The sequence below is a fragment of the Pteronotus mesoamericanus genome, unplaced genomic scaffold, assembly GCF_021234165.1.
Source record: "Pteronotus mesoamericanus isolate MK-2021 breed Mesoamerican mustached bat unplaced genomic scaffold, CSHL_Meso_final contig_20, whole genome shotgun sequence".
Taxonomy (NCBI): domain Eukaryota; kingdom Metazoa; phylum Chordata; class Mammalia; order Chiroptera; family Mormoopidae; genus Pteronotus; species Pteronotus mesoamericanus.
Window position 1 is genome coordinate 8,292,317 of NW_026555085.1, and position 26,122 is coordinate 8,318,438.

The 26,122-nt window shown below is 36.2% G+C and overlaps 1 protein-coding gene across 2 annotated transcripts in view; it reads right to left on the bottom strand.

Annotated features, from left to right (window-relative positions):
- BTBD9 (BTB domain containing 9) overlaps positions 1–26,122 on the bottom strand; it is a 459,841-nt gene that overhangs the window by 196,311 nt on the left and 237,408 nt on the right. The window lies entirely within an intron of this gene.

Here is a 26,122-nt window from a genome sequence, read left to right on the forward strand (position 1 = left end):
ACAGAAGGTACATAAATTTTTGGTTGAACTTATTACAAGTCTATTTTGACATGTAGATAAATGAAAAGTAAATATTTTACATAATGATTTCTTACTCCTTTGTAGAAGATGCATTTTAGTGTGTAACTGTATTCCGCTGCCTAATACATTCATCTCAGAAGAAACTATGTCAGGCACAGCAAGAAAACTACTCTGGGGCTAGGACTACTGTTTCCATAGGAAACAATTACTCAGAAAGAGAATAAAAGCATCCTCTCTATTTAGCAATGATGGGAAAGACATTGTTTATTATGGCATACTTTTAAGAATATTAGAAACCAATGATAGTATACAACTGTAACAGCTGAGGCCAAAGCAATCTAAGGCCTAATCATCTAAGGATGGGGAACAAGGTTAACCTCTACTTTGGGTTTTTGTGTCTCAATTTACTGTGTACTTGTTTATTTTTTTTTCATCCTGGAATATAAAGCTCTTTTTAATTGAAGTATAGTTGGCATGCAATATTATATTAGTTTCAGGTGTACAACTAGTGATTTGACATTTATATACTTTAAGCAGTGATCACCACAAGAAGCCTAGTAGCCATCTGCCACTGTACAAAGTTATTGAGATATTATTGACCATATTCCCTATGTTGTACTCTATATCCCTGTGACTTATTTATAAGTGTGCATCTCTTAATCCTCTCCACCTTTTGCCCATCCCCTTAACCCCCTGGCAACTATCAGTCTGTTCTCCGTATCTATGAGTCTATGTTTTGTTTGTTCATTTGTTTAGTTTTTTAGATTACATATATAAACAAAGTGATACAGTATTTGTCCTTCTCTGACTTATTTTAACATTCGGCCACACTATGCCTTTTCAATGGGGCACTTCGCTCATTCACATTTAAAGAAATTATTGATAGGTATGTACTTATTGCCATTTTAACTGCCTTCATATTAGCTTTATAAGTAGTTGATCTACCACCTTTACTAGGTTTGCCTTTAGTAGGGAGATTTTTTTTCTTTCATAAATTTTCATATTTCTAATTTTGGTCTTTTCTACTTAAAGAATTCCCTTTAACATTTCTAGCTTAATTTCTAGGGTAATGATAGTTTACTGGTGATGAACTCCTTTGGCTTTTGTTTCAGAAACTCTCTTTTCTTTAATTGAGTGATAACCTTGCCTCTCAATTTACTGTGTATTGCATTCTTGGTTCATAAAAATAAAGGGCGCACTTTATTTTTATGAATCCAAGGACAAATTTAAAAAAAAGAACATACTGTAAATTGATAAAGGACATACACACACACACACACACACGTGCGTGCGCGCTCCTGTTAGATTTACCCAGAACTCTCTCTCTCTCACTTTAATAATTCTGTATTCTCCTGGGAATTTCCAGTAATGATATTTGAGAAAGTTCATGGTTAGGTTGTTCTCTCTCTCTCTCTTTTCATAATCATATTTACTTAAAACATTATTTTCCCCATAGTACTTTTTTTATTTTAATAGAATTATTAATTTTTCTAATCTGTGAAATGTTCTATAATCAACATGGTTGTATAAGGAAGAAATATACTATAGTAAGTTCTTCCTAAAATAGAAATCTTTAGATTCCTTTTTGGAAAAGATATTTTAAAGGATATAGTAAGAACTTTCATTTCTAGCAACACAACTCACTATGTGTAAAGAAATCCCTCTTCATGAAAAAGACAGGGGTAAAAACAATAAACAAATGTAAAAAAAGCAATTTGGAGGAAACAGAAAATCTTAAGATAACTACTTAAGAACAAAACTGAGCTCTTTATTGCAGCGCCTTATCAAGTGAGAAGCTTCTGCATGGCTAAAGGAAACATCAACCAAATGAAAAGGGAGCCAACTCTATGGGAAAATATATTTGCTAATGATATATGTCAGAGAGAGGTTTGATCTCCAAAATATATAAAGAACTCACATGACTCCACTCCAAGAAGACAAACAATCCGATCAAAAAAATGGGCAAGGGACCTGGGCAGACACTTTTCCAAGGAAGAGATACAGAGGGCCCAGAGACATTTGAAAGGATGCTCAGCATCACTAGCCATCAGAGAAATGCAGATTAAAACCACGATGAGATACCACATCACACCGGTCAAAATGGCCATCATAAACAGATCAACAAACAACAGGTGCTGGCGAGGCTGTGGAGAAAAGGGAACCCTAGTACACTGTTGGTGGGAATGCAGACTGGTGCAGCCATTGTAGAAAAGTAGGGAATTTCCTCAAAAAGCTAAAAATGGAACTGCCTTTTGATCCAGTGATTCCCCTGCTGGGACTACAACCCTAAGAATCCCAAAATGCCAATTCAAGAGAACGTATGCACCCCAACGTTCATAGCAGCACAATTTACAATAGCCAAGTGTTGGAAGCAACCTAAATGCCCATCAGTAGATGAGTGGGTCAAAAAACTATGGTACGTTTACACAATGGAATACTACTCAGCAGAAGGAAAAAAAGAGCTACTATACTTCGTGACAGCATGGATGGAACTGGAGAGCATTATGCTAAGCGAAATAAGCCAGGGGGCGAAAGACAAATACCATTTGATCTCACCTATGGGTGGAACCTAACCAACAATACAAAGATGCAAGGAAAATAAGACCAGCAACACTGAAAGAAAAAAGAAACCAACAGAGACAAGAGGGAAGGAGGGAGGGGTAAGTGGGAAAAGGAAGGGAAGGGTCAAGTCAAGGAACATACAGCAAGGACTCATGGACAAAGCCAAAATAGGGAAGGATTGAGGGAGGGAGATGGTGGAGAGGAACAGGGGAAAGTGGTGGGGGCTGGGGGGAGACAAATGTATTTGAAAAAAATAAATAAACAAATAAATTTTTTAAAAAAGAACACACTGAAAATTGATATCCTAAAAAAAACAAAAACAAAAACTGAGCTCTTGAAATTAAAAACAAGAGAGCAGAAATTTTAAAAATCAAAATAAAAGTCAGAAAATTAAAATGTGGAAACATCCCAGAATGCAGAGCTGAAAAACCAAAACAAAAAGAAACAAACAAACAAAAAGCAACAAAAAAGTAAATATGAGAGGTAAGATAAGAAAATTGGAGGATCAGTCCAGGAAGGGTAATATTCAAATAATAGAAGTCTCAGAAAGACACATTAGAGAAAACAGATAGAAGAAAATTCACAAAATTGAAGGATGTGAGTTTTAATATTTAAAGGACTGAGAACAACAGTAAAAATGGAACTAGCCTAGGTACATGATTATAAAATGTGGAACATTGAGATAGAGAAGAGCTTCCAGACAAAGAAAAACTTCCAGACAAAGAAAAACAAAACAAAAAACCCCTAAATATGTCACTTACAAACATCAATTTCAGATTTTTTGTATCAGAACAGTTTCAGATTTCTCGAGAACAAGGAAGGTAGAAAACGATAGGAAGGTGCCTTTGACTTTCTGAAGGAAAATACTTTCCAAGCTAGAATTCTGTATGTAGCCAAACTGTCAAACAAGTATAAGTGCAGAATAAAGACACTTTCAGGCATCCAAGGTCTTGAAGATTACTTCCCATGAATCTTTTTCAGAAAACTACTGAAGGGTATTCTCTATCAAAATTACGTTTATCCTAAAGTATGGAATACAGGAAATAGAAGATCCAACAAAGAAGAGAAACAAGGGGACTCTCTAGGGGAATGGTGAAGGGAGATGACCACTGTGCACCAGGCATAGGGGTAACCAATGTGGATAGTCAAAGTCATGTAACTCAACAAACAGTAATACTGATGGCTCTCATCACCATACCTCTGGCCACCGTAATCTTTGTAATCTTGACAGAACTTCTGAAGGGTTTGCTCTACTAAAAAAGAGAGAGTGAATCAAGAAAGGAGGAATAGGGAAGCCAATTCAGAAGAAAAGCATACAATCCCAAGAATAACAAAACAGAAGAGCTCTAGAACAAAAGCTGTGTATAAGGCTTGGAGAGCAATGTGAGGAGAGTCGATGACTCCAAGAAGGATATCTATAAGGGGGGAAAAAAGGAACTGACACAGTGCTCTAAGGCAACTGTTATTCCAAAGCTATTGGAAGGTGCAAAAAATCATAAACAGCTACTAAAAACTATAGGAAAAACAAAAGCAATAAGAAAGGAAATATATTACATAAGCTTGGGTATGAATAATACTTGTGTGACAACAGTAAAAAATAAAAGCATAGGAGATGGCAGTGTAAGGGAGCTGAGTCTTCATCTAATAACCATTTTTAAAATTTCACAGAAAATGACTAGGATTAATCAAAGGAAATACACACCACATAGAAAATTATAGGTATGTGTAAATGCCTGAAGAAAAAGCTAAAAGAGTATAAAAAATCTCTAGAGATGGAGCCTATACTGAATGAGGAGGGGTGGGTGTGGGAACTGCGGTGTTTGTTAATACGCTTTTAGTGCATTAAAAATGCATATTTGACTTTTTAAACCATATGCATGTATTAGTTTGATGAGAAACAAAAAAAAATTGTAAATATATACCAAATTAAAATATATTCAAGAAACAGGATAAAATAAAGACAGAATTTTCAGATCAAAAAAATGACAAGACTTCATTACCAACAGAATCTTGTAAAAGGAAATTCTGAACAATATATTTCAGAAAAGAAAATGATCCCAGAAGGAATATTTGAAATACAAGGAAAAATGCTGAGTTAAGAATATAAAATATTTGTGGATAACACTAAAGAATACAGAGTAGGTAAAACCAACACACTATGTCACATTAGTGAGGTTATAAAATTAAAGTATACAAAGTTCTGGAAAAGAAGGGCATTTAAGTCAGATCAAGGATGATGGGAGATAAATGCATTCTACGGTTCTTATAAAGTCTAAGAGGAGGGTAAAAATACAGACTTCGTTCAGGCTAGTACATTAAAAATGCACATTAAAATTTCTAAAATCTAATGTAATCACTAAAATGGAAACAGAATGTGTTAACTTCCAAACTAGTACAGGGGAAGAAAAAAAACAGAATGAAGAAAAAGAGTAACAATAACAAAAATCAACATAAAAGAAAACAAGAAAGGATAAAGGAAGAAATGTAAAATAAAAAATTAGACAACTAGAAAGCAAAAAAATCACAGATCAAAACTATTTGATCTGTGATTTAGAAATAGATCAAATGTATTAGGAATCACAATGTACAGGGAATAAATTCAGTAGTTTAAAAGACAAGATAGCCAAACTAAGCAAATTTAAAATCCAATGATGTGCTGTTTGTAGGAAACACAAAACATCAGCACAAAGAAAGCCTGAAACTAAAAGCATGGAAAAAGATCTATCAGATAATTTGCAAAAGTTAAAATAATATCAAAGTAAACAATAAAGTGAAAAGTATTGCTGGAAAAAAAGAGTAATTACATGATGATAAAAATTTCATTTTACCAGAAATATATAATAATTCTAAATGTGTATGAATCTAATAATAATACAGAGTCAAAATATACAAAGCAAAAATTGAAAACTATGAGAAACTGACAAATCCACTATCACTGGAAGATGTTAACAGCTATCTCTCTGCAATTGACAGGTCAACCAGACAAAAAGATAAAATATAGAATACTTGAGCAATACAATTAAAATAACATGAACATAAAGGTCAATGTTTCCAATAACTGGAAAATACGCATTCTTTTCAGGCACAAAAAAAGATATTTATTTACAAAAGAAAAAAGACTACATTCCAGGCAAGCATCAACAAATTTTAAAGGATCATCACACAGGTCACATTCTCTGACCACAATCAATTATCTGGAAAACAATTAACACACACACACACACACACACACACACACACACACACACACACACACGCTTCTTAAAAATAACTTTATAAATATATATTTACAAATATATAAATACATATATATATACATATATTTGTAAACTAAATATTTTCCAAACAATCTATAGGTCAAAGAAGAAAGAAGTAATAAAAATTAGAAAAAACTAAGATAAGAACAATAATGAAAATAACACACTAAAAAGTATGGGGCAGTATCACTGAAAATGGTGGTGGTAGAAACTTCAGAGCTCCGTCTCTTCATAGAATCAACCAATGAGCATCAGCTGTCAGAATCAACTTTGTAGAACTCTAGACGCTAATAAGAAACTTAAAACAACAAAGGAAGGAGAAGTAAAGAAAAGAAGCTTGCCACTTAACTATCCCTCATACCTCAGGTTGGCAGCAGCCCTGAGGACAGCAGCCCACGCTTTTGGTGCAGATCTCTAGCGCCAGAAGAAACAAGATAGACCTTGTTCCCCAGCACCTGTGGTTGTTTCAACCTGTCTGGCAGTGAGTGCACTAAAGGACTGGAGCAAGGATTTGCCTTTCTTTTGCCCAACTAAGAACATTCCAGGGGTCAGATGGCTTCCTAAATGGCTTTTAACAAAAGCATTTAAAAGCACAATTATTAACCATAGCAGCCTGGGGTAAGGGACAAGAGTTGGGACAAATGATAGACTGAGAAGCCTGAGAAAGAGGATACAGAAGAAGATACATGAGAGACTTCAAAGAGCTCCTGTATGTACGGGAAAAAAGGAGAAGGCCACAGTCATTCCAAGTCAGGAGAAGCCCCTAAACTTTCACCTCTGGCTGGCCTTCAAGTTCTCTGCGAGCCAGAAGTAAAGGCTAAGGCAGAATTGTAGCTAAGATAAAGTTGTAAACAGCCTGCCTAATTTCTTTTTCTTTTTCTTTTTCCTTCTTTTTCCTTTCCTTTCCCTTTCTCCTTCCTTCCTCTCTCTCTCTCCCTCCCACCCTCTCTTTTTTTCTGTCTGTCTGTCTGTCTTTTTTTGGTTCCAGGGAAACTCTGTTAAAATCACTATCATTAGGAAAATACAATTCAAAACCATAATAAAGTATCACCTCACATTGTTAGAATGGTCATCATAAAAAATATAAGCAAGTATTAGTGAGGGTGTGGAGAAAAGGGAACCTTTGTATACTATTGGTGGAACTCTAAACTGATAAAGACTGTGGAAAACAGTATGGAGAATCCTTAAAAAATTAAAAAAAGAACTACCATGTGATCCAACAATTCCTCTTCTGGGACTATATCCAAAGGAAACAAAAACAATAATTCTAAAAGATTATCCACAATATCCATGTTCATAGCAGCATTATTTATAGTAGTCAAGACATGGAAACAACCTAAGTGTCCATGGACTGATGAAAGGATAAAAAAGTTAAACTTTATGTATGCAGTAGAATATTATTCAGCCACTAAAAAAACAAGGAAATTTTGCCATTTGTGACAACATGAATGGACTTGAAGGTGTTATGCTTTCTCAGACAAAGAGAAATATGCGAAATCTACAAAATAAAAAAAAAAAATCAGATTGGTGGCCCCTGCTGGGTAGCTCAGTTGGTTAGAGCGTCATGGCAATACACCAAGGTTGTGAGTTTGATCCCTGGTTAGGGCACATACAGGAATCAACCAATGACTGCACAAATAGGTGGAACAACAAACTGATATTTCTCTCTTTCTCTTCCCCCTTCCTCTCGCTCTAAAATAAATAAAATAAAAAAATAAATCAGATCTGTAGTTATCAGACGTGTGGGAGGGAGAGGAGGAATTCAAGGAAGGTGGTCATAAGCTATAAACTTTCAGTTATAAGGTATGAGCAGGGGATCCAAAAAAACACGGAATTTATTTATAAAACATTTTGTATTCATTCTTACAATGTTTAGACTTCAGTCACCTTCAAAGTACTCACCATTTGAGCTAATATACCTATTGAGACACTTTCTCCACTGTTCAAAATAGTTTTTGACTTTGTCAATTTTGATGTCTTTCAGTGTTTCTGCTGCTTTTTGTTTCATTTCTTCCATATCAGCAAAACATTTCCCTGTGAGAACTTTTTTCATCCAGAGGAACAACAAAAAAGTTGCTTAGGGAGAGATCAGGTGAATAGGGAGAGTAGGGTGCAGTGGTCACTCTGTTTTTGGTCAAGAACTGCTAAACACTCAGCATAATGTGGGCTAGTGTGCCTGTAAATCACCCATCATAAAATGGGAAAATGCGCTGAATCTTCAAAAAAAATTCACTGAAGTCAAACACATCCTCTCACAGCAATGCCAGCTGGTACATTGATATTAATGGGTTCCTAGAGTACTAACCTAGCAGGAGAAGCCTGTGCTTCTGGTTTTTGGGGGTTCCCCTCATAAATATGAACTAAGGATGTAATATACCAAATGATGACTATAGTCAACACTACTGTATGATACATATGAAAGTTGTTAAGCGACTGAATCCTGAGAGTTCTCCAGACAAGAAAAAAGAATTTTTTGCTTATTCTTTTTATTGCATTTATATGAAATTATGGATACCAACTAAATTTATTGTGATAATCATTTCACAAAATATGTAAGTCAAACCATTATGCCATACACTTTAAATTTATACAGTGATATGTGTCAATTACAGCTCAATAATACCGGGTTTAAAAAACATACTAGCTGACCAGTAAGAAAACAGAACTCAGACTTCAATGATCATACAGAGCAAAAATAAATGTATTTTTTAATGTAGTTTTAAAAAGTCACCAACAAGCAAACAATCACAACCCAGTAACAAGCAGCAACAACAAACTCTGTGAAGGAAAAGAATCTGATTTTCAGAGTTGTCCCATTATTATAATATTCAGAATGTACAGTATTCAAGAAAAGAATTACAAGACTTTCAAAGAAACAAGAAAATATGGTTGATTCACAGGCGGAGAAGAAATTAATACAAACTGTCCAAGAGAAGGGCCAGGCACTGGACTTACTAGACACAGACTTTAACATTCTGGGCTGTACCTAATGTGGTCCTTGGAAGTCTATAGTTTAAAATGCATACTTCAGAAAATAGAAAAGACTGAAAATTACTGAATTAGACAATCAATTTGTTGTTATTATTGTTAAAACTGTTGTTAGAAAACAAAAGAATCAGAAAACTGAAGGAAGAAATAAGGATAAGAACAGAATATACGGAAACAAGAAACAATAAAAAAAGCAAAGTTGGGCCTCTGAAAAGGTTAACTGACAATATTACAACACTATGGATCGAGAACAACAAAGAAAAGGGACAAATAAACAGTATTAGGCATGGGAAAGGTAACAATTACAGATGTTTAAAAGATTAAAAAGAAATTGTAAGTAACTTTAAGTCAACAAATTTGAAAACTTAATAAAAAAGGAAAAAATTTTAAAAATATGAAATATTACAATGAACTTAACAAGAAACAGAAAAACCAAGTGGCCGAATAAACATTAAGATATTTACTTACTAGCTAATAGTCTTCCCAAAAAGCCCAGTATGTTTTACAGGTGAATTTTATGGTATTCAAGAAACAACTCAATACTCTACAACACATTTTATAAAGCTGATAATACTGAAAACAAAAAATCAGACAAAGAATGTACAATAAAATTCTAGTTGACCTGACTCATTCAAACACAATGAAAAACTAAACAAAATTTGGCAAAACAAATCCAATGATGTATGAAAAGGTAGTTCTTCATGACCAAATTAGGTTTATTCCAGGAATTCCTGTTACGTCCAACGTATGAAAATCTTACAATATTATCCATTTCATTACCTTTAGATGAGAAAAACCATATGATCATCTCAATATTTCCAGAAAAGGTATTTGATGAAATTCATTCACTATTCAAAAATTTCTTAGCAAATCAGAAATATAAGGCAATTTCCCTAACCTAATAATGGATCTCTTATCAAGCTCCTATTTCCACATGCATTTTTGTATGGTTAAATAGAAGCATGTTGTTTAAAATTTAAAAGCAAACATGTGTGAGAAAAATGACTGCCATTGCTCCTTTTGTTCAATATTACCCTGAGATCCTATAATCAGAGTAAGAAAAAGAAGTGGGGGGAAAAAAAAACAATGAAATTGTTATCCATGTAAAAAACCCTGAAGAATCTACAAATAAGTATGATAAATAGGAGATTTTAGCAAAATGCAAAATCAAAATCAAAGTGTCAGTTGCATTCCTACACATTTTGTAATAAATGTGCAGAATATAAGGAATAAACCTAATAAAATATACGCAAGATGTGAAGAAAATTATATAATTTTATTTAATGAATAAAGAAGACCTAAATAAATGGATAGACACATTATGTTTGTGGGTAGAAAGACCTAATATTGGACAGATGCCAAAACTACTGGTATTGTTCAATATCTTCCACTTCGTGATGAATAATGGGTCTTCACTTTATTAGTACTCATTATTGAAACATAAACAATATACACACTCTTAGCATGTATATTTCATGAAAATGTTAAAGTCCAGGTATTAATGTTTTTAAGAAATTTTTAAAGAAATAATCTTAAAGAGGTTTCTAAATTTTTTTCCAGAAATAAATCTTACCAAGTGTATCAAATGTTTAGCAAAAAATTTATTCTCTCTCTCTCTCACACACACACACACACACACACACACACGTAAGTGCACACACATGCACAAACACCCAATTAATGATAGAAAAACTTGAATAAAATCAGATGGTACAATAGAAACAATGGCAGTGATATTGGTGTCCAGCTGAAGGCTTGAGACAATAACTGAGAAGATAAATAAGGGCAAAAACTTGGATAGAATTTTGCCCAAATTCAAGGATGACTAAGTGGACTGTAGCAAAGACACCGTCCTTTCTGTACTGGACCATTGGCAAGCTGCACATAGCAACCCCTTCTCAGTCTTCCAGTACCCCCTTTTGGCAGGCTGGCATTTTAGGGCTTAGTGGGAAAACCTTAAGCCTAATGTAAGACACAGTGACTCTGACTCAGCTGGAAAACAAGTACAAAATTAGAGTATATACTGTCCTTAAAAAGTTCCTTTTTCTTTTAAGCTTGCAATTGATCCTTTCTGTAAAGTGTCTTGTAATGGTGTGAATCAGGCTAAGTGAAAATAAAGCACGTTGCATTATATAAAATTTTACTGCTTCTGTGCTATAACATCAAATGTGCTTGGTTCTCCTGGTCTAATTTGTATATCTTTAGACTCACTGAGTAATTTTCACCTTTTGAAGAATTCGATGGAATAGTATTAAAAGAGGCAAACATTGCTGTCAGGTATGAATTCCTTTTATCTTTCATTTGAACACAAGCCTCTGGCAAATGGTTCTTTTGGATATGCAAAATGAATCCCACCAGCAAAGCCCTGCTTAGCTAATAGATAAGTTAGATCAGTTAGCATTTACAAACTGGAATATCCTGTCTCCAAAAGAAACATATCAGAAGGTCTTCACAAGTATTATTTCCTAATATAATTCATAAGGAAAATCACAGTGTTTTCAGGCCTCCAAAGACTGGGAAACAGTTTGATTGTGGTAAGTATATTTGATGACTCCTAAATGGCTTCAAATGTCAAAAGAAGACAATGCTTGAACTCAGTGGCCAATTCAACAGAAAAACATTCCTAGGATAAAAAGACCTCTAGGCTTCAAGTGGAATTTTGTCTCATCTTTCATGGACTATACTAACAGAAATACACTTGCTTCATATCACACATAAATCTTCAGGATTCTTTTAGCTTTGACTCAGCTATCTACAATTTCATAACCTTAACCTTTGAAGGGGGTTTAAAAGCCTAATACCAGCTTCACTGTCTTTTCTGGTAACCCTGAATGCAGTCACGATCAAAGACCACGTGAAATGTAGGTTCCTGTAAAGATCTAATTAGTATAACAACCAAAATAATACGAACAAAGTATGCTGTTGGGACTTCCAGCCAATGCTGATTATTCACTTTCAAATAAAGGTAGGCATGCTAGATGGAACCACGTATGAAAAGCTCCTTCTCTACTTTTGACATTGAAATCTTAATCGGCTGAAGTTTGAATCTGTGTTTATTATTATAAGAGTAAAATGCAACCATGGTAACAATTATGGCATGAGAATTATTTATTTTATGTACTAAATTAATTATTAAAAGCTAGAATGGTCAAATGAGGAAATTGATTAATATTACAAATATTAAGAAGTGGATCATCCTAATCCTAAAACTGGACAAAGATACAACAAAAACTACAGGCCAATATCTCTTATGAACATAGACACTAAAATCCTCAAGAAAATATTGGCAAACTGCATCCAGCAATACATTAAAAAGATCATACACCATGATCAAGTGGGATTCACCCCAGGAATGCAAGAATGGTACAATATTGGCAAATCAATAAACATAATACATCACATAAACAAAAGGAAACAAAAATCACATGATCATATCAATAGATGCAGAAAAAACATTTGATAAGGTACAGCACCCATTTATGAAAAAAACACTGAGCAAAGTGGAAGTAGAGGGAGCATACCTAAATGCAATAAAGGCCATATATGAAAATCCTATAGCCAACATCATACTCAATAGGCAAAAACTAAAAGCTTTCCCACTAACATCAGGAACAAGACAAGGATGTCCACTTTCACCACTTCTATTCAACATAGTATTGGAAGTCCCAGCCACAGCAACCAGACAAGAAAAAGAAATAAAAGGCATCCTAATAGGAAAGGAGGAAGTAAAACTGTCATTGTTTGCAGATGACTTGATAGTGTACATTAAAAAACCCTATAGACTCCACCAAAAAACTACTCGACCCAGTAAGTGAATTTGGCAAAACAGCAGGATACAAAGTCAATATTCAGAAATCGAAGGCATTTTGGTACATACACCAAATAATGTCAGAGACAGAAATATCAGGGAAAAAATCCCATTTGCTATAGCAACAATAAAAATAAAATACCTAGGAATAAACTTAACCAAGGAGGTAAAAGACCTGCACTCAGAAAATTACACAACACTGAAGGAAGACACAAATAAACGGAAGCATATACTGTGTCCACAGATTGGAAGAATTAACATCATCCAACTGTCCATACTACCCAAAGCAATTTATAGATTCAATGCAATCCCTATTAAAATACCAATGACATACTTCACAGATATGGAACAAACATTTCTAAAATTTATATGAAACTATAAATGACCCCAAATAGCTGCAGCAATTTTGAGAAAGAAGAAAAAAGTAGGAGGGATCACAATACCTGATATCAAACTATATTACAAGGCCATCGTAATCAAAACAGTCTGGTAGTGACATAAGAACAGACACATAAATCAATGGAACAGAATAGAGAACCCAGAAATAAACCCAAGTCCTTATGATCAATTAATATTCAGCAAAGGGTGCAGAAGCATCAAATGGAGTAAAAAAGCCTTTTCAACAAATGGTGTTGGGAGAGCTGGACAGCTACCAGTGAAAAAATGAAACTCGACCACCAATTTACACCATATACAAAAATAAACTCAAGGTGGATAAAAGACTTAAATATAAGTTGTGACACCATAAAAGTCCTAGAAGAGAACACAGGAAGGAAAATCTCAGATATTCCATGTGGCGATATTTTCACCACTATGTCCCCTAGAGCAAGGAATATAAAGGAAAGAATTAAACAAATGGGACTTCATCAAAATAAAAAGCTTCTGCACAGCTAAAGAAAACATCAGCAAAATGAGTCCTGGCTGGTGTGGCTCAGTGAATTGAGTGCCAGCCTGCGCACCAAAGGGTCGCCAGTTCAATTCTCAGTCAGGGCACATGCCTGGGTTGTGGGCCAGGTGCCCAGTGGGGGGCATGTGAGAGGCAACTGCACATTGATGTTTCGCTCCCTCTCTTCCTCCCTTCCTCTCTCTCTATAAATAAATAAATAAATAAATAAATAAATAAGTAAGTAAATCTTTAAAAAAAAATCAGCAAAATGAAAAGGGAATCAACCATATGGGAAAATATATTTGCCAATGATACCTCGGACAAGGGTTTGATCTTCAAAATATACAAAGAACTCCCATGACTCTACTCCAGGAAGACAAAGAATCCAATTAAAAAATGGGCAAAGGACCTGAACAGACACTTATCTAAGGAGGACATATATAGGGCCCAGAGACATATGAAAGGATGCTCAGCATGAGTAGCCATCAGAGATATGCAAATTAAAGCCACAATGACATACTACTTCACACGGGTCAGAATGGCCATCATAACCAAATCAACAAACAGCAAGTGCTGGTGAGGTTGTAGAGAAAAGGGAACCCTAGCACACTGTTGGTGGGAATGCAGACTGGGGCAGCCACTGTGGAAAAGAGTTTGGAATTTCCTCAGAAAGCTAAAAATGGAACTGCCTTTTGACTCAGCAATTCCACTGCTGGGATTATATTTTAGGAATCACAACACAGCAATTCAGAAGAACCTGTGCACCCCAATGCTCATAGCAGCACAAATTACAAGAGCCAAATGTTGGAAGCAACCTAAGTGCCCATCAGTAAATGAGTGGATCAAAAAACTATGGTACATTTACACAATAGAATACTATCTAGCAGAAAGAAAGAAGGAACCCCTACCTTCATGGCAGCACAGATGGATCTGGAGAGCATTAGGCTAAGTAAAATAAGGTAGGAGGTGAAAGACAAATACCTTATGATCTCACCTCTAAGTGGAAGCTAATCAACAAAACAAAGCAGCAAGCAAAATATAACGAGAGACACTGAAGTAAAGAAGGAACTGGCAGTAACCAGATAGGAGGGTTGAGAGACATAATGGTCGAAAATAGGGGAAGGGTCATTAAGGAATGTGTATAAAGGACACATGGACAAAGCCAAAGGGGGATAGAATTGAGGGTGCGTGGCAAGGATTGGTAGGGCGGCGGGGGAGGGTGGTTATGGTAGGAAGAAAATGGAGACAATGTACTTGAACAACAACAACAACAAAAAAGAAATGGTAGATCTGCTAGATATCTTTAAGAAGGACACTGGTTGTTTTTTTTAATTAAAGTATGCCTACAAAATTAAAACAAAATACCAGGCCAACTATTAAATATCAGATAATATCACATTTATAATCTGTACAGTATTGTTTGGTAAACTATTATTCATAACTTTCAGCAAAAACCTTCAATTTAATTTTAGTTACTCTATTGCTTTTGGGAAATGAGTTCCAAGAAACAAGTCTGTTTGAGAAATCTTCATGTCATGTGAGGATAAATTTAAGGTAAATGTCAACTTTGGCACCTCGAAATTGCACAAGAAGGAAAGACTCTAAAATAACTTATAGCAACACCCATGATAAATTATCTTAAATTTAATGCAATAATTATTAATTGAAGGAATCAAAGATTGCAGGATGAGAGAAAAATGAGTTGCCCCCAAATATCTTGCTTCTCCTCAGACTGCAGTTGAAAGAGCCTGCTCTTATGCAACATAGTGATCACAGGGTTAGTTTAACAGGTGATATTACTGAGGTTTCTGGTTCCTGCATTAGTAGGTCAAATTTTAAAATTCTGACTATTAAAAATGTAATAAAATTATAATAATATTTATATTTGGGATACATTTTCAGATTTATTTTTATTTGCCAAAAATCCATACTGTGATTATTTCTGCTCTCAATTTTCTATTTTGCCAGAGTATGTATCCAATATATCTCTAAAGTGACATTCGTATTATATAAAAAGAAAGGAGGCCTGGCCATGGCCAGTGGCTCAGTTGGTTGGAGCAGTATGTGTGCACCAAAAAGGTGGCAGGTTTGATTCTCAGTCAGTGCCTATATCTAGGTTGCAGGTTCGATCCCTGCTCGAGGCATGTATGGGAAGCAACTGACTGATGTTTTTCTCTCATATCGATGTTTCTCTCTCTCTCTCTAAAAATTAATGAACATAACCTTGAGGATTTTTTTAAAAAAGATATTTGAAGATAAAATTAACAGTGATTCATTTAAGAATTTACTCTTCGCCCCAGCTCAGTTGGGTGGGCTTTGTCTCAAAAACCAAAAGGTCACAGTTCGATTCCCAGTCAGGGCATACACATGGGTTGTGGGTTCAGTACCTGGTCAGGGCGCTTACAAAAGGCAACCAATCGATGTTTCTTTCACTCTCTTTCTCTCTCCTTACCCCTTGCTTTAAGAATCAATAAGCATGTCTTCTGGTGAGGATTTAAAAAAGAATAAGAATTTATTCTTAGACATTCATTTTACTAGGAACTCAAGCTAAATAATCAAATCACATTTCTTTTTCTGTTACATTTCTGAATAAAAATCTTTATATATTTGTTTGATATAGAGAGAGATTATATTAAATCTAGAATTACAAGACAAAAGCCAGAGGAAGGGATTATGTACCTAACGTACATTATTCAACAGTGGATATCTAGTCAGAACAACAGAAATTATGAGTAATGGCCACAGAGATAACATATGACTTTGGAAAAAACCTTCTAAAAGTACATCATTTGCTTTGTTCCATCTGTGCCCAGAGGAGAAATCAGCCAAACAGATAAGATATTCCACTCAATTTTGGGGAAAAGGACTTGCCCAGATGCCAAATTCAGGCACAATCATAAAGGAGAAGAGTAAATTCAGAATGTGTCAGACATCTGTGGTGAGGAAGCCTAAAAACCACAAGAAAAAACAATGATCCATTTCATTAGAATTCCATGTTCTCAGAACTAGGTAGCATCACATTGATTTGAAATGCATGTGTTCACCTCACACCGATAGGATATTCTACCTTCTCAGATACCCTTTCTAATCACAGCCCAGAGGGCTGTCGTCTAAAGTGAAATGTAATCTCCATGTGACAAATATAAAATGATGGAAAAAGTACTCCCCTAACTCAAGTGAAATCTGGTTTTATGGTGCTCTTGCTCAAGAAATACCTGTTAGCATATTTGGATTTAAATGTTCAGATGTGCACTTTGTGCCAAGAAAATGCTTCTGTACAACTGCTCTGACAACAAGTCTGCTTTAGTAAAACAGCTCTGAGGTCCGCAGTTTAATTGGCTGGAGCCAGACTGTGTTGGTAAATAGGGTCTCTCTCCTATTTGTCTTGTACAATGACAGCAGCATCAGCTCTCCAACATTAGGAGCTGTTTTATTTTACCTTTTAAGAAAAGAAAAAAAGGAAGATGGTGTAACTTAGCACCTATATTAGCGATTAGGGTTACAATCTCCTTAGACTTTTATAATGATTTCTTTTATAGCTTTATGTTTTTCACTGAGGAAAAGGGAAAACAAGATATTCTGGAATAGTGAGTTATTTGTGTTTTTTTCCACACACGGGGTATTAACTTTTTCCTACCTCTTCACGGTACCACTAGAGTTCATATTGAGTGAAAGGGAACAGAGCAACTGAATTTACTGTGTTTAGAGGTTTGATATGGTCCTTTTCAAATGAAGTATGTTGAAAACGGCAGTCCCTGTCAATCCTTTGGACAGGAGGATAATACATATCCTTTGTAATAGATATGAAAACACCTACTCTGTTTCTAAACTTTGAAGTGACTCTGTTTCTAATACATACTAATACCAAAAACCAAAAAATCATTTAAACTGGAACTTAAAAATTAAACCATCATGACTTCTGAAATACTATTAAAATGTCATTATAAAAGCTAGATTTTTAAGGGGTTACATAAATTGTTTTATGAGGCATTGTCTTATCCTTTCTCAAGACTGAAATCTGAGTTTTGTTAGACCACAGGTTTTATACCAGCAAAAATGATTTTTAAGAGGAGAAAATGATAATAGCACAGTAATAATTTATTTTTAGGACTATGTAATGTACCAAACTCTCCACTCGATTTTTTAACTGTCTTTAACTGGCAGGAAATCTGTGAAAATTTTTAGGACAGATAATAATTAAAAGAGGTGAAGGTTTAATAAAGAATCTTTTAAACTTATTTTTACCAAGTTATCAAGACATGTTATTTCTAGAGCCAAATTTCTTCTGCTTACCCTTGCTGGGCAAGTTTCATTTCTATTAACTCAATACATGAAATCTGCACTGTTGTTCACCGGAGAAATATGCTCAAGTCATGGTCTGTTTCATGGCTTGAGGTATCACAATAAATTGTTAATGACACATTACTGCACCAAAAACAAGCAAATGCAATATTCTTAGTACATTTCAGATAGAGTCAGGAAATGTCAAAGTATTATACTCTCCTTTAAACCTTCAACATCAATATCACCACCAATACACATGTATTAAAATCTGCACTATACTTAACAGCCCTGTGCTGGGTATTGTTGAGTGTTCACATTCATTCACAGCTGAATATACTTTAGAGCAATCTTATAGTATACAGAGATTTTTATGAAAAAAAAACACAGCATTTATGCATCACCTTTTCCAAAAACCAATCACTTGAATACAGAAATACCCAAATTAATAGTCAGCTGACACACAGAAATACCCAAATTAATTATTGTCAGTTGATATGATAAAGAAAAAGCATACCAAAATCAAGATTAATTCACCTGAAAAAAGAAAATACTGAATAAAAAATTAGATACCTTAATCTAGAAATTAAAAAAAAACAAAGAGAAAAATTCTAGTATATGATAGCTTTAAAATCCTGGGCACTATGAATATTAAACTACACCAGAATGGTACAGTTTACAGGTTTTATTTTCTGTCTGACTTCTTGTGCCTCAAGCTTCATGTTGGTGATTTATGACTTATATTGTCAGTCAAAGCTCTTAATAAAAATACAGCTTTATGTCATTCAGTTGGGGATAGAATTTTTCCCCTTCTCTCTCTAGAGTCTTACATACATATTGAATATGTTCTAGCCGTAATTATGAAATATGAGGTTATAGGGCCATCATTGATTGTCATCATATGCCACTCAAACTTCTTTCTGATGGTACAATGAGGTGACTGGAAATAGCTTTCTGCAGGTGCTGTCACATGTCTGAGTGTGCTGGGCTGTAAGGACACAGAAGGCTTTTGTAATCCCTGAGGGATAGGGCATTTCCAGGCATTTTCACAGTACAATCTTATCAGGCTCTTTGGACCTGGGAGATCTAGCCTTCCTACACAGGCTGTTTTCACACACATTTTTCTTTACCATGCAGTCAAAAAAGGAGTTTCCAAAGTGGGGTGCATGCACTCCATGGGACTGTAAGATTCTGATTCTTTGGTTACAAAGAGAAGACATTATAATTTATATTACCATTACCTTTACTGTATACTTTTAAAATGTCTATGTCTCATAAGGTACATAATAGTGGAGTACATACATATGTATAATTTATATGTGGGTAAATATACTTGTATGCAGGGTGTGCACTTAAAAATCCTTTTTTGTAACAGCCTTAGTAAGATATAATTCACATACCATATGATTCACCTATTTCAAGTATACAACTCAATGGTTTAGAGTATATTCACAGAGGTGTACAACCGTCACTGTAATCAATTTTAGAACATTTTCATTGCCTCAGAAAGCAACCCCTCTATCTCTCACCTATCAACACCCTACACTTCTCCAATCCCTTAGCCCTAACCAACCACGAATCGATTTACTTTCTGTCTCTACAGATTTGCTTATTCTGGACATTTCATATAAATGGAATTACATAATGTGTGATCTTTTGTGACAGGATTCTTTCACTGAGCATAATGTTTTTAAAGGTTTATCCATGTTGTAGCATATTCCAGTACCTGATTCCTTTTAAAGGCTGGGTAATATTCCATTGCACAGCTATATCACGTTTTGTTTATCCATTTTTCAGCTGGTGGACATTTGAGTTTTTTCTATCTTTTTGCTATTGTAGATGATGCTGCTATGAACATTCATGTTCAAGTTTTCATGTGGGCATATGTGTTCACATTTCTTGGGTATACACCTAAAAGTGGAATTGCTAAGTGAAATGGTGACTCTATTATTTAACTTTTTAAGGAATGTTTTCCAAAGCAGCTGTACCATTTTTATATTGCCACCAGCAGTTTATGAGTGTTCCAATTTCTCTACATCCTTACAAACACTTGCTATCAAACTTTTATTCTAGCCATCCTGCTGGGTATGAAGTGATGTCTCATAGTCTTAGTTAGAATGACCTCAATGACTAATGATATTGATGATTTTTAAACTAATGGTGTGCAAGAAAAAAGGAGCACCCTAGATAACACACAAATCAAGACAAAAAGCGTGGGAGACCAGTGGGGAAATCGAGGATCAACCAGGTGTAGACATCTAGACACCACCTCCCAACAAAAGCCCTTATAATACAATTCTGAGGAACATGTGGTAAATCACCTTCATGGCCACCACTACTGAAGCTGATACATATCTCTACTCAAAGAGGTAGTGGCAACAATGCTTTAGTTACTTCCTGGGCACATCAACAGCAGTCCACAAAAGGTACACTTAGGGATACCTTTGAGGGAGGCACTCTACAAGGAGCTGGAGGCCACAGCCCTGTGTCTGTGTAAACAGCTCTCCTTAGAACCCAAAGAACTGCATCGAAATTTTTAAAATATAGCAAAATACAAGGTAAGCAATTTAAAGAACTGCCCTTTTTAAAGAACTAAATTATACCACTCTATATTTTGGTATGATGGAACAACAGTGACAGTCAACATTTTTACTTAGCAAAATTGCTTTTGAAAATTGCATAGGTTGGTGAAATCCAAAAGTCCATGAACTCCTGCTTTAGTAGATGATTTCCACTCTAGAAAGGATCTATGGTCTCCCTAACTTAAACTACTCATTCCTGCTATTTCCCTAACCCTGGAATATCAAGTCTGCAAATGCTACCCATTTTTTAAAGACCCAACCTCTTATTCATTCAGTCAGTGTGTCAGTGAGTTTACTCAAATATTGACTGAATGTCTAAGTGGAAGGTACCACGCTTGGCTGAAAGATTTAGGAGAGCATGTGTGCCAAGATGATCAGCTCATGAATCCTGCTCTCAAGGGTTTTATATATTATGCTCTCCATCAAGTCTTTAGTGATAGGCTGATTAACAATTTGTGAATCACATCATCTATTAATGGAATGACGAATGGCCAGACTATTTAAAATCAGGACTGTTTTGGAAAAGGTAGCACACAGAATGGTCACAGTACCTACTACACAGTACAATCTCAGAGAAGGCTTTTTGGATGAGTCACAGCCTTAAACAGGAAAGAGGGCAATAATAAAGGTTTGGACCTAAAGTCAGACCAGTCAAGCAGAACTAGTTTCCTGTCTCCCTAAATCTAAGAACTAATGTCAACAAGTCTTCTGATTATTTTACCATGAAAGAAAATGCTCTAATCATTAGTTCTGTTTTTAACTAATCCTTTTTATACCTCTAACACCAGAATGGTTGTTTCTGAATAAAAAGTCTTCTTTTCCTTTTTTTCACAGCCATTCCCTCTCTAATCCTCACCCTGCTGAATTTAATTGCCTTGGCAATGCCAAAACAATGTCTGATCCTAATAGGTCAACATTGATCGCTCTAAACCAATTGGTTCCTTCATTAGCAAGAAAATGAAGTAAAGAGAAAAGGCAGGTGGCTCCCGAACAGGCAGCTAGGCTTTTGCACCGCTTGCAATGCCTCTCTCTCATTATACAGTAGCTGATCGATTGGCAACTTGCTCAAAATCCACGAAAACTATTCATCACTTTTGACATGGATCTGTTTTAACAGGCCACTCAACTCAAGATTTGGATACCCCAGACAGTTTATTTGTGGGGCCCATCACATTCTTTCTAGACAGATCTCTCTAAAGGTGATATGGAGAAAAAGGAGGACACATCATCCAAACCACACCCTGGCAGGGCATCAAGTAAAGGCCTGAGTGAGAAATCCCAGGAGGAGGGCCCTTCTCCCAGAGTCTAGATTCTATGGCATCGGAAAGGCAGGTGTGGTGAGGAACTACTACTTCCTGGTGATACTAGCAGGTGGAAGTAAGGAGGGATCTAAAAATGTCAATCACCAAAGGGAAGGAGAAGAAAACAAGGTCAAAAAGGGAAAAGGAATACAAAAAAGAAGAGAAAAGAAAACCCACACAGGAAAAGCACTATACATTCAGATTGCACTGTTTGGTTGGAGGAAGTAAACTAAAGAAGAGAGCAGACTGAGTTTTGTCAGATGGCCTAGGGAACTATCTCTCGGCCAGAATCAATAAGTCACTTATTCCTGGGGCAACGGGACCCTGATCCTCATGACACTGCTAAGCACTGCTTCAAGCTAGGAAGTTCGGGAAGGGTGGGATTATCCAATCTTGACTGAACGTCTACTATATGCCAAAGACTATACTAGGCACTTTACATCAGAGAATTTCTATCCTCATCTTACATACCAAAACAGTAATATTCAGAGACACAAAGTAACTTATCCAATCACACATAGCCAGAAAGAAGTAGCAGGCAGAGTTTGCATGCTATTCTGTTCAATTGCAAAGACCGTGCCCTTTTAATAACCTCTAGTAGGCAATTTGAAAAAAAAAAAATTAAAAAAAATAGAATTAGCTTATAAAGTATAAAAGTAAAGGAAAATGTAAAACCAGACAATGACTTTTAAAAGAAATGAAAAGAGTGAAAGGCACACATAACCACATTTTATCTACTGCATTATTGCTTTATTCCCAGTGGGCTCTTGGTAAGTGACCCCTTGTCTTGCACATTTGAAGGGGAGGGGCCAGCACTGTTGACGGCAAGCCTCCCTTCCACTTGCTATCTTTCTTCAGAGCCAGCAGGGTGGCTGAAGAGAACTGGCCTTAAACACAATCAAATGCCAAAGTTTGTATGTCAATTTTCTCCTAAATTTCAAATCCAGAAACAGAAACAATTTATTTCAACTTACATGTCAGTAATTCCGTCTTAACAGAATCAAGATCTAAGAAAAGCTATTAATCTCTCATACAATCTGAAGCTTCACCATAGTTACTCAGTAAAAAGCACTGATCAATAAGGTGAATTTATTCACCATTCACGGAACACCTTTCATGTTCAATGTACCTACTTAAGCCTGAATGTACACTGCTACGATTATTAAACACAAATACAGGGTATAATTTATCTGAAATATTATTACCATGTTGATTTAGAGGGGAATATCAGCAATAATTGAAATAAGAAATAATCAACACGAGATAAATTTTTGTAAATAATCAAATATTCCACTAATGGTAGACCCATTGAGATGCTGAGCCTCTCAAGATCTTTATTCCATTAAAAAGAATAGGGGGAAAGATAAGGCAAAAGAAAGGGATACTTACTAGGGGCCTATCATCTGTGCTAGGTAGTATGTTATATCCTCAGGAAATGGCAATGAAAAAACTAGGGCACTGTTCTCTAGGCGATCGGAGTCCGGTAGAAGAGACAACATGTCTGGTAAGTCATTCACCCATCCGCTCACTCATCCTTCTTTCATGTGTCCAACCAACAGCTGTTTACTGAGAAACTGCGATGTGCTGCCAAGCATTGTGTTGGGTACTAGGGAATACAACAATGAACCAGGAAGAAAGAGTCTTTGCCCCCATGAACTCAGAGTCCAATGGGGGAAACAGCCACTATAATAAAATGTGGTAAGTGCTATGATAGGAGAAAGACACAGAACTCTGATAGCATGGAATAAAAATGCTATTGGTGAAGAATAACAGGAAAAAGGCAAACAAAGAGAAGAGAAACAGAAGAGAGAATTCTTTTGTGGTGAGAACAAATCAGGGCATGTTAGAAGGACTTAAAGAAATTCTACAGATTTATCATTCAATGGTAGCCTGCCTCCAATGTGCCCCTCAATGGCCGTCTTCTGCTACTCGTGTCCTTGTGCAGTTACTTCCCATACCTACATATTATAGAAATGACAATGTGTGACTTATGAGGTTAGGTTAAAGAAAGAAATTGTTGCGTCTGCTTCGCTTCCTCTTGGATCACTCTGGGGGAAGACAGCCCCCATGCTGCAAGGAGACGCCGACAGCCCTCCAGCGATGACAAATGGAGAGGAACGAAGGCCTCTGTCAGCAGCCAGTGTCAACTTACCAGCCATGTAAGTGGCCGTCTTCACAAGTGAATCCCTCAAGGCTAGTCAAACCTTCGGACGACTACAGCCTTGACTGACATTTTGCCTACAATGAGACCTCAAGCTAGAACACCCAGCTAAACTAGTCTCAATTTCCTAATCTATAACTCTGAGATAATAAATGCCTGTTGTTTTAAGTTATTATGTTGGTGCAATCTGTTACCCAGATAAGTAATATACATAACATTTAAGATGGGAGGGAGGTGGTTGGGACCAGAAGCTAAAAAGGGCCAGATCCAGTGAAACCCTGAACAAAAAACTTGACCCTGAGAACAATGGAGTATCATTGGAGGTTTTGAAACAGAGAAGTGACAGTCAGGCTTACATTTAGAAAAAGCACCAACTGAATAAGAAAAATGTATTGAAGAAAGACAAAACCAGAGTCAAAAAGCTCAGTACCTGTACTAAATACAAACCTAGTACCAACACTAAGATTCTCTCAACTTTCTCCAACTTTTTCTTTAACCCATGCTGAGTCGCCTTTCCACTTGCAGACTTGGACAAAATGTCATACTGAGAGAGGACAGTAAGAAGTTAGGAAAATTCCTTAGCAAGTGTGGAATAGGGAAACCAAGACAGAAAGCTGAATACAACAGCCAAGCAATTATATCCAGTGCTTGTATGCAGATGGTCATCAGGGAAGAAGGCCCCCAGTGCCTGCCAGGGGCAAAACTGAGAAAACAAGGACCCTGCCCCCAGGGTAACTTTCCTTCCCTGGTCCTTCCTCCCTGAAGACAATATCTAGGCCTCAGTTGTATTTCAGCTCCAGGCCAGAAAAGCAGCAAAACCAGGTGGGTGGAGCCAGAACCAACTGCAGTGACTAAAGACCTGCCCACCCCTGCCTTCACTGACCAGTCAGTGCAGACCACGACCCTGAAAGGGCCCACCTGGAGAACTGATCAATATTCTGCTGAAACCCTCCCCTGAGACCTTCCTTAAGATTCCCACCTGCAAGAGAGAGATGAAGGCCTTAAGACAAAGGACCCAGGGCTTGTACACTTCCTGTGGGGAGCAGTCCACACCATTCCCTTCTTCTTCCCCCACTTCTTTCTTCACAGGCACTTGTCTCCTAAACTCTAAGGCAATGGGCAGTGGCAGCTTGCCCCAGGCTGATCCCCTGAACATGTCTCCAAGGCTCCCTTTTTCTGACTTCCTAGTGAGCTAAGGCAGCCCAGCCTAGGCCCTCCTGTTGCTTCTTGTGCAAAGCCCTTCCTTGTCTCACTGTCTTCAGCTTTAATAAATGGATCCTCATAGTCACCTGCACTTGGGCTGTGGAACTTTTCCTACATGAAGTCAAGCATCCACACACTGCAGCTGACCCTAGGCAGACCCACTCAGGCCCCTGTCCAATAACAATACTATTTTCCAAACAGTTGTCAAATGGTTGAAGGAAACATAGAGAAGTTAACTTCCCATGGGATGAAACAACCTACTGTGTGTGTGCAGTGGTTGTAAGGTGGTGGCCAGCATGGCAATGTGCTGCATCGCATTTTTTCCTTACTTGACCTTTATTCTCACCACTCTGGGCTGAAACCTACCAAAGACAGTATCAGCACTTTAACCCTGCTTCAGGCTCTATATTTTATAGCTGTAATGTTGAATACTGTAGCCACTAACTATAGTTACCTAGAGGTAGAAATGTATCTAATCCAAATTGAGATGTGCTGTAAGTGTAAAATACACATTGACTTTTGAAGAATTAGCATTAAAAATTAGTTTAAAATACCTCATTAATATTTTTTTTTATTTGAAAATGTGATATATTTAAACATTGGAATATCATTCAGACTTAAAAAAAATAAAAGCCTGCCATTTGTGACAACATGGATGAACCTAGAGGACAGTATGCTAAGTGAAAGCAGCAAAATGTAGAAGGACAAATACCACCATGATATCACTTATATGAGGAACCTAATACAGTCAAATTCATAGATGCAGAGACTAGAATGGTAGTTGCCAGAGGACAGGTTAGGGGTTAACCAGGAGGTATTAGTCAAGGGGTACAAAGTTTAAATCATGTAAGATCAGTAAGGCTTAGAGATCTACTGTGTAGCTTAGTGCCTATTATTAACAATATTGTATTAATAAACTTAAATATTTGTTAAGGGGGTATATCTATGTTAGGTGTTCTTATCACCATCATAAACAAAGAGGACAGTAGAAAACTTTTAGAGGTAAAGGATATGTTTAAATAGATTGTGGTTTCATGGGTATGTACTTACCTCCAAACTCATCACACTGCAT